The sequence below is a fragment of the Camelus bactrianus genome, chromosome 4, assembly GCF_048773025.1.
Source record: "Camelus bactrianus isolate YW-2024 breed Bactrian camel chromosome 4, ASM4877302v1, whole genome shotgun sequence".
NCBI lineage: Eukaryota > Metazoa > Chordata > Mammalia > Artiodactyla > Camelidae > Camelus > Camelus bactrianus.
Window position 1 is genome coordinate 22,638,152 of NC_133542.1, and position 16,798 is coordinate 22,654,949.

At 43.6% G+C, this 16,798-nt stretch overlaps 1 protein-coding gene across 18 annotated transcripts in view; it reads left to right on the plus strand.

The window, feature by feature from the left end:
* Window positions 1-148: 148 nt before the first annotated feature.
* The window catches only part of FREM1 (FRAS1 related extracellular matrix 1), a 148,617-nt gene continuing 131,967 nt past the window's right edge, over window positions 149-16,798 (plus strand). For 4 of the 18 annotated variants that reach the window (XR_006721685.2, XM_045509935.2, XM_045509930.2 and 1 more), the window contains exons 1-3: window positions 356-668; window positions 3,508-3,678; window positions 6,675-6,792. The gene's annotated coding sequence lies outside the window, so the exon portion shown is untranslated. Of the gene's footprint in view, window positions 669-807; window positions 914-3,507; window positions 3,679-5,878; window positions 5,950-6,674; window positions 6,793-16,798 lie in introns of those variants that run through there. The other 14 variants (XM_045509958.2, XM_045509959.2, XM_045509948.2 and 11 more) reach the window with 12 other exon arrangements.

Here is a 16,798-nt window from a genome sequence, read left to right on the forward strand (position 1 = left end):
GCATCTTGTCTGAATTTGAATAAAAACCTTTCAGGATGGGAATTTGTTCCAAGAAGGGTTCAGGGGAAAAGTGTGTTTGCAGAGTTTGAAGGTTCAGGAGGAAACTTGTGTGAGTATGTGTGTGTGTGTGTGTGTGTGTATCTGTGTGTGGTGTGTGTTTGCATACATAAGGGGTGTGTGAGTGTGTGTGCATGCCCGTGAACGCACCTGTCTGTATGTGGATAAGTGCACACACGCATGTGCGTGCCTATGCGTGGTGTGTGTGGGCGACTGTGTGTGTGTTTTGTGTGTGCGTGTGCCCCTGTGCGTGCCTGTGTCTCTGAGCGCCTGTGCATGTGCGCTGCGGGGCGGGAGAGGCAGCTTCAGCTCAGCCAGTGGCAGCGCAGTTAGTACATAACTAATAGTGAGGGAGGAAGCTGGGGAGAGGCTGGGAAGAGACGCCACCGACCTTATTAACAAAAGCTCAGTTTTGTCCCTGCGGACCCAGCCAGCAGCAGGGACTGGAGAGCTGCGGCTCTCTGCCAGGGAGGTCGGGCTCCCTGCAAACAGTTGCAGGCATCCTTTCTCCGTGCCCTTCTCCCAGGGAGTCCTGAGGTTTGGCAACCAGGAAGTTTGCAAAGCCGCAGCAGCTGCAGCCTTGGAGGAGACCAGCAGAGACAGTGGAGTGTGTATGTGAACTTCAATTCTATATTTTCTTGTTGGGTGGGTTCATGGATGTTTAGTACAAAGAAAGCTAAAACTCAGCTGACCTGAAAGACTGGAATTTCAGCTTTCTTTCCCTCCCTGGGTTGTTTTTCCTCCCCCTTCCTCTCAAAGCCCTTTAAACCAGAGATTACCGGGTCAGTGACTCTTACCCCGTCTGCCCGGGCCAGGGGTTTCTAGCATTTTGGCTTGGCAAGGAAAACCACTACCTGTAAGTATCCGCTTTGTGTATTTCCTCTCGTCTTGACTGTGAATGCTGTTAGCCGAATGCCCCAGAGGTTGTTTGTGTGGTAGCACTAACTCCAAGTAAGGAGGATGCAAGAAGTACACGGAATCTGCTTGCAAAAGTTTATTTCTCATGTAAACGCAGAAGGTGGCAACTTGCAGTGTTAAAAAGCCATAAGCCCCCAGTGCAAGGCTCTTTATTACATAACACGAATATCTAACTCTCTTCTGAATCCATCTCCAGTAGCACCCATCAGTGAAATAAACATTTTTAAATTCTGTAACTTTACCCCCTAAATCAGGATGTTTCTTTTCAGCTAAATGGAATGGCAAAGAGAAAAGATGCAATAATTAACCAAATAGTTAATATCCTCCTCATAGTATGAAGATCTGCAAATTTGGATGAGGTGATTTTTAGATAATTTTGCTTTAGTTTAGTTTTATATTTGGAGATACATTTTTTAAAGCATGGTTTCTATTTTTATGAGGATGAGCGAGAGTTGTTGGAGAGGCAAAGAAATCATATTGTTCTGAAGTTTTTGACTGATTTTTAGCGCTTTCTTCTCATTACCTGGATTTGGTCCGGAGATTTTGGTGCTGCAGTGAATAGTTTCTTTTAGTTGTCATCTGGATCTCAGAAATAATTGTCAAGGCATTTAATTTTCATTTCTGTTTTTTTAAAGCTATTGTGTGCACTCTTGTTGTGTGGGGTGAATTACAAAGCTTAAAAAGAGCGTTTCCGGATGCTGGTTGGAGTTTATGGCCTGGGAATCTTGCTGGAGGGATTAACCTCTTCAGGGCCGCTTCACAGCCCAGACCTAGAGATGCAACTGTTCTCCAGGTCTCTGCTCTGGAAAACTGACACCACCATACCCAGCTCTGGTGAAAACTTGAAGCATTGATTCTTAGTCCCCTGCCTTCATTTGATAGAAGTGCCTTCAGCATAACGCTAAGAAAATGTTAGCTACCTTTGCTCTTTCTCTCCATCAGGGATTCTCAAAACTCAGGGTTCATAAGAATCCCCTGGCTGCTTGGTATAAGGCCGGTGCCTCAGCTACGCCCTTCAAGGATTTTAGACTTAAATTGGGGCTGGGAATTTACCCAGGTGGTTCTCCTGCAGGCTTGGTCACACTTGGATAAGCTCTGCTTTACATCGTCCTTGGCAGTTAAATTCTTGTCATGTCCTTGGTTAATGTTAAACCTCATACGTAAACAATAAACTTAAGTTTGAGCTGATGTGGAACCTAAGTTACATGCAGCGTGGTTTTGCATGCCTGGCTGACAGACCAGGACTTCTAACCAGCTCTCTTGCCAAACTCATCTTTTTTTTTCCCCTTTGCTCACCTTTCCCTTCACATGAGTGACCAAGGGAGTCAGGGAAAGGTACCTGAACGCTATGTTCCTGTGGTTCCACGTGTTGGGCTATGCGGTCTGACCTGCTCTGTGTGGCCAAGCAATGTTTTTCTTGGAAACGTTAAACCCAAGGCTGTTCTTAATCCTTTATCAACCTGCTGGGGATGCTCCGCTCCTGGGGACAGGCTAGGCTGAGTTGGGCTGAACTGAGCTGGATTATTTCTTGGGACTGTTCAGGAGCAGTCTGATTCCTAGAAGCCACATTTTGATTGGACCAACCCACAGGGCTTGGGAGAAATAGGAAATGATTCCTCCGTCATGAGGGGGTCCTCACTTGACCACGTAGGAAAGTAAGAACTCAGCTTCCATTCTCATCGCAATGACATCTAATGGCATTGTGTATTTATAGTAAAAAGGTCATCAGCTCCCCTTCCTCTTTTTCCTCCCCTCAGTCCAAATGTTTGTAGGTACCTGGTGCATGCCAAGCTCTGTGCTGGTGTCCAAGGACTCAGAGAGATCAGTGTGTGTAGTATGGATAGATTCTTTGTCCTCATGCTGTTTCACATCTAAGCTCTTGCTAACCAGTCTCAGATGAGCCACTAATCCAAGGTTAGTCTCCCTAAGCTTCACTTTCTCCATCAATAAAACAAAAGAGTTGAATTCAGTGCATTTTGGCATCTTTCTAGCTCTAATATTCTGACACTGATGGATGTGGCTCAGTCTTCCAAACATGAGATATGGGGAAATGAGATATTTTTCGTGTTTGCTTTGAGAACAGACCCACAGATTTGGCTTATTGCTTTTCTTAAAATTTTTTGAAAGTGTCTTTTAAATTTTCTTTCTCTCACAAAGAATCGAGGCCCTCGATCGATTGAGTTAGACAAATGCCACCTTTTCAGAGCACACTGTCGTTCCTCACAATGGGATCCTGTAACTCTCTGGAAAGACTGCTTCCCTGGGCCGGGTTACACAGGCCAGCAGTCTCTTGTCTTGTCTGAATCCGGCGTTGCTACCCCTTTGGAGAGCTGGGTGGTCTGACCGGGGCTTGCCGGCTTCCCATGCTTGCACAGCTTGCGGTCTGACCCTTTCATTCAAGTGATTTAAGAGCTTTTGTGCTGCTAGGTGAGGGGCTCAAACAAACCTTTCAGAGGCTGGAGAACAACAACAACAACAAACTCCCTAATGAAATCTCACATTTTGTCTGTACTGTGGTTTCTCTTACTGCAGTGAGTGGGGCGACATTTCAAAGGGCGCTGAAAGCTGGCCATCAAGATAAGAAAATACAGCCGTGATCTGTGTGTTTTTCTGACAAACGTAGCCTCCAGCCATCTGAAGACACTGTGTTTGGGTGGGTGGGAACCTTCTCACTAGAGGACACAGCGTGGGGATCTCGCAAAGGTAGGCTATGTTCTACATACTGTTCTTGGCCTCTCGTTGGTTAAGTTCAATGGAGATGGGAAAGTAGTCTTTGGTTTCAGTTTCACCCCTCCCTCTTTATGGAGTTGCTGATATGATGTCAAAACACTCCTTTGATGCATCATCAAAGGCTGCTGAGATTGTATGTCGTTCTTCACGCTCAACTTTATCCTTGAAACTTTTCAATCTAGCTTCCTTAGAGACAGGGGCAGATAACACCCTGGGGCTCCCCAAGCTCCAAGTCCTTCCCTCAGCCTTCCACCTCCCTGGGATCCCGTCTCTGCGTTCTGTCAAGTGTTATCAGCTGCTCAGTGCTTACAAATGCTCCCTGCATTCTCCCCCTAAAGTACATAAGCCAGGACTTTGTCTCATGAGGTCACACTCCATGCTGTGGTATTTTCATTCCAAGGTCTACATTTCTTGCGAGCACAAAGATGCGTCATTTCGTAAAATAGCAGCCAGAACCATTGTGAAGTTACGAGAAAGGATCGAGACCCTTGGGTGAGGATTCCTGCAGATGTTTAAGTTGTTGGGTGTTTCCTTTTCATCCTCCAGATTTGTTTTGTCTGTAAAAGTGATTCTCCTCCTTGGAAAGACAACAGAGCAACAACACAAGAGCAATACTTTAATTCTCTTTATATAAATCTCCCTCTTTGTTGTAACTTGGTAGGGCAATTCTGTTTTGTCCAATAAGGATTAGTGGTTATTCTGAAACCAAAAGGTAGTGTTGATAAGAGAGCCCAAATATCAAATTAGAGAGTGGTGTAGTAGGAAAAAACAGTCTTTGAATAAACTTCACCTTGGCTGCATTGGTCTTCGGTTCTGTGATGTCGGCCAAATTACTTAGCCAGTGTCCTTGGGGAGTAAAATGAGGGTGTTGATGCTTGCTTCGCTAGGTGTTTGGAAGGGCTGAAAGACATTTGGAAAGCACCCAGCATGGTGCACGAATTACAAGTGCTCAATAAATATGTCTTCTTTAGGAAATGTCTAACACAGATGTGGAGGTTGGAAAGAGTCAAACATGTGGCAAACCACTCAATTTATAGGTGAAAAGAAAAGGGAAATGGGAAATAGGGCTTTCTTCACACCTCATGGACCGAGCACAACAGATCTCAACCCACCACTTCCCCGGCGTTTCACTCTGAGCAGCAGCCTAGATCTCCCTCAGTTTAGTTCCTTCTCCCAGACTAAGTAGAGCAGGACGCAGATCTGTAGGCAGACTGCCACAGTGGTTCGTTTAGAGACAGCAAAGGTGATATGAAAAATCTTTCTATCCTTGTTTCTTCCTGACCCTTCAGAACTGGAGACTTTAACAGCCCTTTCAGATAAATATGTAAGGAGATGGATCATTTTGTTTTTCTTTGGGTTTTGCTCCACTGTAGCAAGGGGTCCAACCTTGTCTGAATGTTTGAGATTTTGAAACTCTGTAATGGCACTATGGCCAGCCTATGAACTGTCACCAAATGGAAGGACATTCAAACATGCAGTGAGCACTCTCTCTCTGTCTCTATCTCTTTCTCTCTTTTTCACCCTTTCATCAGTTTTTCTTATGAGTCCAATATTTGCACTGGGTTAAGTCAGTCTCTCAACTGATATTTACTGAGCTTCTCTCTGCCAAGTCCAGTGACCAGGACTGGAGATATCTGAGTGAGCAGAACAATCATGGCTGTGATCTTCAAGAAGCTTACAGACTAGGGTAAAAGGCAGACATTTTTTTAATGACAGCAAACAAACAATTAAATGCCTGTGGGTGTGCCACGTGTGGTCAGGGGGATTGCAGGATTCTGTGCAAGCAGATGACACTGGTCTGGGAGGCAGAGACCTGAAGGATGGGTAGAGTTTAGCCAGGCAAGTGGGTGGATGGTTAGAGAGGGGAAAGACATTCATGGCAGATGAAACAGCATGAACAAAACCTGTGAAGTCCAGGCATGGCTGGTGCCACGTGTTTAAAGAAAAGAAGACCTGTGGACAAGCTTGTCCATGGCAAGAAAGAGAGTCATGTGAGGAGAGGCTGGAGAGGTGGCAGGGGACAATCACTCAGGGACATCCAGTCGCACAGTTAAAAGGGACCCCTAAGAGCTCAGGATCCACCCTCCCTCCCTGAGGCAAGGACCCCTTTCTGCATCTATACCTCAGCCCTTGGCAGCATGGGGCCACCCTGAAGGAAAGGTCTTTTTCCAAGGCAGCTGCGATTCACCCATCCTCCCTGGCTGTGCACACTGGAACCACAGAGGAAAGTCACTCCTCCTTCAGGTATTTGAAGACAGATTATTTTTTTTCATGAATTACTGCCAAAGTAGGCGTGCTGTTTCCCGTGCCCATGCAGGTGCTTTGGGGCTGTGGAGTTGTACACGTGTGCTGGCTGAAAGCGAACTCGCTGGCTTCAGCCCATCATTCCAGCCTCTGATCAGCGAGGCTTGTGGCTTCAGTGAAAATAGTTACCCTTCCTGGATTTGGATAAACTTGTTTTCAACGTCTTTGTTTAGGAGTTTGGAAACTGTTTTAAGCAGAGGGGGCCAAAATGGGCCATGAGCACAACTCGAGATGTTTCTCTTAAAGAGAGAGATGGAGGCCCTAACCTCTTTTCTTTTTAAAGAGGAAAGTAGACACAACATCTCTGTAACCCAGACTCACAGAAATAGCCAAGTAGGAATGAGAAAAGCTCAGAGTTGTCAATGCATGTTGATAGTCTTTTCTTTTTTTTTTTTTTTAACATTTTTAATTGAGTTATAATCATTTTACAATGTTGAGTCAAATTGATAGTCTTGTTTTGACATGAATGCTAAAGGCACAGTTCAACTATAATTGCTGATTTCATTTACTGGTACATGTGTTGAACGCCTATCACATGCAACAGATAGTCCTTTCCTCCTACCTTCCAAACACGTAGATAAATAGTCACACTGTTGTGTAGGATGTGATAAATGCCCTGGGATGGGTTTAGGTAAAACATGATTTTTTTTTTTTTTTTGCAATAGCAGGAAGGAAATCTTTCCAAATGGAACGATTAGGTCTTCGGGCATCTTGGAGGAGGACTTTCACAGGCAATGACACATGAGGAGAATTTTAATAAGGCTGGAAGCAAAGACATTCCAGGTAGGAGGCAGACACGAGGAGGAGCATACGGGTGGGACGTGTCTGGCAGTTCATTGCAAATGTGTAACTGAAGGGAAGGTAAGAGAACCTGGAATATATCGAGTCACATAAACGAGGGGAGAAGCAATTATGTAGAAAGGGTGGGTAGAGGGCATTGTTGGGCGCTATAGAGATCAGAGAGGGTTGTTGGAGAAAAATTCAGTTTGCTCTGGCAGTTGGAGGTCACCAGCAGCCTCTGAGACAGCTATTTCAGTGGTGGCAATCAAAATCAAGGGTCCTTTTAGAAAATGCAAGGGTGGTGAAGGAGTGGGTAGAGACAACTTTGGAAGGAGATAGGACAGGTGGTCGACATAAGGTATATAATGGGAAAGGGAAGAAGAAAAGTTTTGGTGAGTATTATAGTAGTATTCATAGTAACTATTTGAGTAGTAGTAAGAACGCTAACGTTTATGGAACACCCACTCTGTGCTAGCTGCTTACTTAGACTTATTTGTTTGAATCTCACAACTCAACTGTGGGCTGGTGTTTCAACCTGTTTTTACAGGTGAGAAAACTTAGACTAAGAAAATTTAATTTGGCCAAGACAACATCACCAGTAAGTGGCAAAGCCAGCGTTCAGCTCTAAGTCCGCGTGTCCGCAGGGCTTACTATTGTACCCGCACTCGCGTGGCGGCGTTTCCTGCTTCAGGCTTGGCTTCTCCCACGGGGAGGGCAGCTGGCCTGCTGACGAAAGCCTGTTTATCAAAGTGATGACAAAAACAAAAGCGGAACCAAGATGGGGGTCCAAAGGTGAATGCACCTGCGGAACTGATTTCTACACAGGATGAGATAGATATTTCAAGCTCATTTCTATCATCTAAAATAACCCTTTTGAAGATGAGGTCATTGCCATTGACCGTAGGGGAAGTGGTCGTGACGTGATGACCGAGCAGGGCAGTCAGGGCCGGAACGTTCCATGGTGGTCAGAGCGTCGGCAGTTCGTTTCAAAGGACAGACACAAGGGCCTTTTCTCCTGTTTTTCTCCCCTTTTATTCTCCTTACTGTCTTCTTCTAATATTTTCCTGGTCTTAAGAAAACCAGACCACTGCTAACCACATGTCACAGCTCAGCACCTTCGATCTCACTGACGGTGGCCTCTGTTACTGAGATCCACCGACTTCCACTGGATGGAGCTGAATGAAATGCCGCAGCATTTTATAAAGGTGGCTTTGCTCAAATAGCGGGTGCCTTAAGCACTTAGGATTCTTGGAACAATAAAAATAGCTGCTGTTGGAGGTACTGATTTGTGAGTAAAAGGTCACTGGAGGGTGATTTATCAGTAGGAGAGAAGCAAGAGTTGAATGGCCCTTTGACTATATTAGACAGCTCCCTACAGAGCTTAGCGCTGGTTCCCATGTCCTCTCCGTATCTTGTTTGCCGCGTGTATTAATTTGCCAGGGCTGCCATTACACACTACCACAGACTGGGTGGCGTAAACAACAAAAATTGATTTTCTCCCGACTCTAGTGACTCGAAGTTCAAGATCAAGGTGTCAGTAGGGCTGATCCCCTCCCAGGCCTCGCCCAATGGTTGTCTTCTCCCTCTGTCTTCACATGGTTGTCCCTCTGCACCCATCAGTGTCAGAATTCCCTCTTTTTATAAGGACACCAGTCATATAAAATTGAGGCCCACACTAAGGATCTCATTTTAATTTTATTACCTCTTTAAAGATCCTGGGGTACTGGGGGTTAGGACTTCAACATATGGATTTTGGGGGTATGAATTTCAGCCGTACACCACACCAAGGCTTCCAGCTGGCATTCATAGCTGATCTTCCAAATTCTTCAGTCATTACTGCAGCAAAAGAAAATGGAATAAAACCTGTAGCCACATAAACCCACATTTAAAAATCAGTTTATAATACAGTCTGGATTTAGAGCTTGGCTTTGGGATGGGGTGACAGGGACACCTCCTCAAGCAGGACTACCTTTGCATTTTCAAAAATCCCACATGGAGCCCATTTCGTCTTTCTCACTTGGCCATAAAGCCCATGCAGTGCGGCTCTGACTGTTGGGGTTGGGAGGGAGCAGTGTGCCCTGTGCACCATCTTGCATCAGAGATGCCATGTGGCCTCATGCCTTGATTGTTGCTTCCTTTTTTCTTTTTTCTTTTTTTTTTTGGTGGGGGGAGGTAATTAGGTTTATTTATTTATTCTTAGAGGAGGTACTAGGGATTGAACCCAGGATCTTATGCGTGCTAAGCATGTGTTCTACCAATTGAGCTATACCATCCCTCCGACTGTTGCTGAATTGCTTTACCGGGAGCTGCTGGTCTTTAATACTCCCCATAAAGAGAAATGTCCTGGGCTGGGGCTGTGTATGCTGCTCTGATGCTAGGCCCTCACAGTGTGTGGAAATCTCACGCTGGGTTGCATTGGTAGAAGGACCCTGGGGCTCGCACTTATCCCTCCGCCACTGTAGTGTGTGCCTCCGCTGAGAATGGCAAGCGATGACAGCTGCGTGAGCTGACGGAGACATGGCCAGAGGTCACAGGTGCCGCACGGACAGCCCAGCGCTTACCGGCATCTCGTCTGAATTCCTAGCCCTGTGGCCAGAGAGGCCTGAAACTAGGACTTTAAGACTTACGACTTCAGCCTTTTAAGACCAAGACTTTTTAGGAGGAAGACTCAAGGCTTTAAGATAATGACATGGCGAGGAGCACATGTGCCTGTGATGGGAGGGAAGTTTCATTTCTTATGTAGTGAAAACAGCAACAAAAGCTGTCTTTGCAGCCGTCTTGTGAACTCAGTCTGATGAATCCCCACGGTTCCGATGATGGAAGCAAGGCTGAGAATGTTTAAGTAACATGTCTGTGTGGCAGACTGGGATTCTTCCCTAACGCCAAAGTATTTAGAAAGCGAACAGTTTAGTCAAAGTGTTTATCCTTAGTGAAAAGTCTTGACTGAGGTCTGCCTACAAGGAGTGTGGGAGCTAAAGAGTGTGACAGAAATGTCACGCAGTGTTGTCTGGCTTTTTCTTTACATGAAAAGTGAAAAACAGTTTTACTTAAAAACACGAGTTGACTCCTTCCGCCCCTCAAAATATTGATCTTTGGTTTTGGTTTTTGTTTTGTCGTTGTTGTTATTGAGTCAAAAAAAAAAAAAAAAAAAAGTGAAATCGTTTACCCCAAGCAGAAGGCTGGAGAAAGTGAGATGGACCCCAATGGGCAGGATCAGGAGGGTTCGTGACCACGTGGAGGAGCGTTGTAAGAGGGCTGAGAGAATGGCCCTTGTTTCATTGAAGAACTGACAGGAAATAACCGGTCCATTAGGACCCGAAGGGAATTAGACTTCGGAGTGATGTGAGAGGTTTTTAATTACAGACCAGAAGGCGTGAATATTTCTGCTTTGCATGTAAGATTGAAGCAGATAGCCTCCAATCTCCTCCTAATCTGATCAGTAATGGCTTTACAAGGAATGATTTTTGGGAGATCTATTACTTCCTGCTTAAACCCAAATGTCCACTTCTATCACATTTTGAAATATCACACTATGAAAAAAAGCATGGGAAGATATTAGCCTTGTGAGTAATAAAATGTAATGCTACCATGTGTGTATTTAAGTTTATCTTTAAAGATTCGCCACAAGGGAAACGTTCGAATGCAATGGAAATGAGTGGCAGTGCAAAATTTCTCTAGTTAAATTTTGTGTTAATTTCTTTTCCTTTAGATTTTATCCCTTTTCTAACAATTTTGCTCATTCAAGAAGCCAGTACCTTGTGTTTGTACATCTCACACATGGGACTGGCTTCCTAGGAATGGCCCTCCCAGCTAGGCTGTCAGGAAAGCTTCCTTCCTTTCCTCTCTGTCTGGGGCCATCCTCTCTCTCTCTCCTCTTCCCCATCCCGCCTCCAGTCACCTCCAGCCTGGGTCTTGCTTTCAGCGTCTTCTTGGTGCCGGACTTGTAGGTGGCATCCCCAGCCCTGGTCCTACCACCTCACTCCACTGAGACGGTTTCCAGACACGTCCAAGACCCTAATGCAACATGGGCACGAAAGCTCCTTTGACGTATTCTTACACTTAAAGGAGAAGAAAATAAAGTGCAGTTGCTTCCAGCAGTGATTCTCAGTCCTGGTTGCTCGTTAGAATCACCTAGGGAACTTCTGAATTCAGATGCCTGGGCCCCACCCGGACCAATGAAATCCAAAACTTTGGGGGAGGTGCTTGATGATGGTGATGTGAAGCCAAGGACGGGCCCCGCTAGTTTAGGGGGGATGTGAAAGGCAACTCTTTCGCTTGGCGTTTCCCATGGTCATCAGTAAGACAGACCGTCATTAGTCCTCACAAGGGCTGTGCTTCCTTCGGAGCCAGCGGAGTAAGGCTGAAGTCCCTCCTGCAGCCAGTTCCTTTCCTCAGGCCACAAGAGACATGGGCTCAGCCACCGCATTGCCGACCACCAGGGCACCGTTCACTTTGTGGTCTTGGAGAACAGCACCCCTGGGGCATGGTTACAAGACAAATGGTGTCTTGAAATCTAGTGTGCTGAACTGAGTGAAATCAAGGAAGGGAGTCTCAGCACCTCTGGCCAACACTCTGCAGGACAGATATGGTAGTGTGGTTTCCCACAGAAGTATCTTCCACCGTGATAATTTGTGCAGCTTAGAGTGGCGTCGCCTTTTGAGCGGCATTTGTCAGCCAGTCTGGACACCGTGTCTATGATAAAGCTATTCTCACCTCTAGACAAATGATTTGCAAACCAACTTTAAAAAAATAGCCTATTTGTGTCCTGGGGACTCTAGGAAGTATTTTAGCCAAGAGCACTTTTGTGCTTCGTATTGTCTCTCTTTTAAAACACTTCCCTGTCTTACTGGTGTTCACTACTGTTAAACAGTGCCATTCTTATGCATTGCTGTATTCTCCTGCACAGATTTATTCAACAGTCAGTCATCTAATCAGACATTCAGATACTTTATTTGCAGCCTATGATGTTTCTAGAGATTTTGTTTTTGAACCAGTACTTGAAGCATTTTTAGTCCCACTGCCTGAGAGCACCATTCCACCCTCCCACTCTCCACAGCCCACCCCAAATTCTTCTAAAAGAAGCAGATCATGTTTCACTTTTCTTAATGCAATTAAGCATCCCAATGCAATGAAGTTCAGCGGGCCACAAAGGTGTCAGGGACACATGCGTATGCAGAAGAGACATTGGTGCTGGGTGTGTGTTCACATGTGGGACAGTGTCCTGTGAACCAGAGAGACTTGATGGCACTTGAGTGGCCCTTGAGTAGCTTGGGGATATGCAGATCCTCAGAAAGGACCAAGCTGTGTAGCCTGGCCAATACCACACTCGTCGAACACTAGGAAGTGTGATGAACAACATCACTGTGGTTTGCCTTGTTTCTTTTTTTGTCACTGATGGCTCTGCACTGCCCTGTAGAAAATTTCCTCACTCTGTCTGGGTGTCCCTGGAGACTCAAGTCAACTTAAATCATGGAGCATGTCCAAGGATGGCTCAACTAGGACTTTTTAAAAATTAACACACTTTAGTTTTTAAGCAGATAAAGTTTATAGAAAGATTGAGCAGGAAATATGGGAAGTTCTCACTCACATACTTTCCCTCCCTCCAGTTTCCCCAGTTATTAACATCGTGTATTGGCCTGGTATATTTACTGCAATTAATAAGCCATTTATGATGATCCAAAGCCTGTAGCTTACGTTAGGGTTCAGTATTGGTGTTGTACATTCTGTGGGTTTTGACAAATGTTTAGTGTCATGTATCCACCATGACAGTGGTAACTTTTTCAATATGTAAAAGAGGAGACTGGCTTTGGTTGAGCCTTGCAGTGTGGGTGCACTGGGGATTTTTGTTGAGCCATAATACATTTACATATAATGGCACATTTAACTATTTTAATAACCCTGAAAGGTATCAATTATTGTATAGGTAAGGAAATAGAGCCCAAGGAAGAGTGAGGACCTTGTTCAAGGAAATGATGGAACCAGGAGAGGTACACCGGTCTGGGGGAACTGATTTAGAGTCTGGCCTCTGTGCTAATCACTATTATATTTCTTTTCACTTCAACTCCAATCCTACATCAGAGTATTAAGCCCTCTCTCCTTTTCCATTTTCTTTAGTACTGTTAAATCAGAAAATCATTTAAAAAGTTATTTATAAAAAAAAAAACCATATAATTTTTTAAAAAAAACCAAAAAAGTGATGCATAGGTCACAGCTGAATATCAAAATTGAGCTAAGATCCTCAGCCCGAAATTAAGTCAGGATTCTTACTAGAGTTCTGCTAAGTTTAATTATTTGTTGGTTTTAAAAATTGCAAGTGTTTTGCTGTAGTACATCTCAGTAGATACTGTGGTTTACTTTCCAAACTCTGCTTGCATTAATGAATAAAGCAGCAGGCCCAAGCAGGTGTTTAACCTTTGGCAAATCACTTAGCCTCTGTTTCCTCATCCTGACCACTATGTGCTGGGGCGTATGGCACGGGGTTTCCGGAACCTGGGCTCTCGAGCCTGTCGGCTGCGGTTAGAATTCCAGCTCCCTCATTTATTAGCATTTGCCTCGAACACATTATTCACCTGTTTCCTCAGACTCAGAATCCTTAGAATAGAATCTACTGTATAGGTTTTTGTGAAGATTAAATGTATTAAAACAGTGCCAGAGGCAGAATGAATAGATAACACCTGATGATGAAGATGATGATGATAAATTAGTACAATTTGGAGGAGAAGCTCCTTCCAGCTCTAGGAATCCATGATTTTTCATATAGTGTGACTCAGGTTCAAACAATGACACTCTTTGTCACTTATTCCCAAGTTTCTTAAGTCATCAAAAGCATTTCCATGACAGCATGTCTTTTCACAAGAACGTTTGTCATGGTTGGTCTCTTTTCTGCATCAGACATCGATGGGTTTGAATTTTATCATTAGCTGTGGCATGCAGGTAAGATGGTCAGGGTTACCCTGGTACAGCTCAAGGAGCGATGCTGGATAGTTTTCTGAATGTCTGAGCAGTCCTTTTCATGATGAGGTGTTTCATCCTGGATAGTAGAAGTTCTTTAATTGTGGACTGCTGAGTTTGTTGAACTCATTAGGACATTTGGCTCATGTACTGTCATAGAAATGCCATTTTGTATTGTAGAGTACTTGATTATAAGTCTCTCCCAGAAGACTTGAGTCTCTCAGAGATAGGGGTTACACCGGAGTTAACTTTTATGTGCCCGGCGCCTTGCTAGTCTTTCACACAAAAACTCTGCTTCAAGCACAACACCAGCTTGTAGATTCTTTGACCAAACCACGCTCTTCCTCTTCCTCTTCAAACATGCCACTTCTCACTGTTCCAAATCCTATTCGTTCTTTCAAATGCAACTCTCTCCCCTTCAAGAAGCCTCCCCTAGACCCAGTCAGAGTCAAATGCTGCTCTCCTCTTTATTCCTGCAGCACACAATGCATTCCACCTTTACAGCACCTACCACTGCTTTTAAATTGTTAGTTTATATGTCTGTTTTTCACTATAAACTCTCTACGAGCAAGATTTTTTTTTTTTTTTCTGTCTTGGTAATCCTAGCACTTAGTATAGCCCTTGTCACAAAGAGGGCACTCAACAATTGCCTGTACAATGAATGCACAAATGAACCTTGTCATTTCCAGACAGAGAACCAGGATGCATTCTAAAAATGGAATTATTCTTAGAAGATGAACTCCTAAGCATGATTTAATGTGAATTTAAATATAATCTCACTTTTGGACTATTTGGTGTTTCCATGTGAACTGAAGGATGCAGAATTAACTCCAGAAGAGGAAAATCAATTTCAGTTTAGGGTGACTCTGGCTGGGAAGAGCCTAGGTGTTAGTTTGGGTACACACCCATGGTAAGTCCCAAAGGAGGAACAGGTATGGTCAACCACAGTGAATGTGAGTGAGTGTTTTCCATTCTGTTTAAGGAATTCAGTGAAAACAAGCTGTTATGAAAATTTATAGGATGCAACCCTCTGGCTAAGAACAACATTAATATAAATTATTAGGCCACTTCCTAATCTTCCAGGAAATATCTTTGATAATGTAAGAAACTTTAATAGTCCTTCAAAACAGGACTGTAAATCAAGGCATAAAACGTTTTCCCTCTGCAATCCTTTTTTTTTTCTACCTTTGAAGGTAATTTTAGTAGAAGGTCTTTGTAGAGAAAGGCCAGATGTCTGGTTTCCAAAGAGTGATCTGGAATTTGGATTTCTGATTTAGATTCAGTAAGTATGGATTTATCAGGTATGATTAGAAATTTTGTAGAAACCATGTGGTCATCCTACACTTCAATCATTTCAATTCTATGACCTAGTGTCTATTGAATGATTTCTCAAAGAACCCATTTATTTATTTATTTTTTAATTAAAAAAAGTTTTTTTCCAAGATTGCAAAGTTTGGGCTGAAAGGCTTTCTTTCTGCAGGACCACTTACAGCCTTTAATAGGCTCATATTACGTTGTAAATCATTAAAAGGGGATTTTGGCATTCTGTGCTCACGTATATTTGGCTATAGAAGACTTCTGTGGAAAACTTCTAACATCTCCAAGATGTGCATTTAAAAAAACACAATTTGAAGAATGTGGCCTTTATCAGCAGGATAGACGTTGGAGTGTTGCAAAGTCTAAGAAAAGAAACCTTCTGATGAGTTTGTGTGACAGCAGATCCATCCCTGCGATCTTGGTCTTGACGGTGAAGCCCGAGGGAGGGCTCTTCTCTTCACAGCTCTGTTTGGGGTGAGAAGGCCCAGAGCCGACTTGGGGATTGGGGCTTGTTTGACTAAATACACTGTGTTTCTGGTCAAGCAGAGCACTTGCAGGGACGTGCAAGTTCTGGTTTGCTGACGTGGCATTCTGGGAGGCAGTGGCTCCATCTCCGGCCTTACCAGTTACTTCAGCACTGGGAGAGTCACTTGACTGCCATAGGACTTCCCGTCTTCTGTAAAATAAAGGGGTTTCTAGAAGAGAAAATACAAATGGTTAATGGACATTAAAACTATAATAAAAGAGCCAAATCTCAAGTAAGCAGAGGAATGCAAGTTAAAATGGTGGCAGGATACGTTTCACATGGGAAGTGAGTGAAGATTAAAGGGGAAGATATTGAATGTCAGCAGGGAGCCAGGCAGCTAAGTGTATAAATTAGCACCATCTTTCCAGAGAGCATGTGTAGCAAGAACCTCAAAATAAGTTTTCTACCCTTTGATCTTATAATTTCACTTCTAAAATACTATCCAAAGGATAGAACTAGAGAAACAAACTAATTATAATTAAGGATTTTTCATCACAGTCTATGGACATAGTAACAAATTCAATGACTATAGAAATCATAATATATTCATGTAATGTGGATATAATACACAGATGAAAGGTAAGATCACAAAGAATGTTTAATAATATGGAAAGTGCTTGAAAGAGAGTGTAATGTGACTAGAAAAGAACAGTACACTACTCCTTTTATAGTGTGGTTCTAATTAAGTTTAAAAGTCGTATATACATATTCATTGCTTACAAAAACCTAAAGGCGTTTTCTTTGGGTGTTGGAAAAGTGTATTTTTTCCTTTTCCTTATGTTTTTGTATTTTCATCCTTTAGTTAATGAGCATACATTTCTTTTATACACATAAAGGAAGTTATTTTCAGAAAAAGCAAATACATTGATAAATATAATGAAGGCTACAGACTACTTGATTTCTCAATTTTCTCCTAAACCACACATTCTGTGATTTAGATTACATCTTAGAAACAGCGGCAGAGTGGAGGGAGCAGAATGTTAGAAAGAAAATCAACACATATTTTATTGATTTAATAGACTGGGATTTTGAAGTGGCCTGTTTGCCTTGAGGCCTTTAAGCTGCTTGGAGTGTAAGCAGTTGGAGCGCTAAGAAGGATGCTGGTGGATGGGGCATCTGCATTCGTTATGTGACCTTTAAGTCACAGCTACTTCCTTGAGAGAACATTGCCTCCAGTAAAACGAACTCCTGCAACAGCCACGTTGCTGTCCGGAA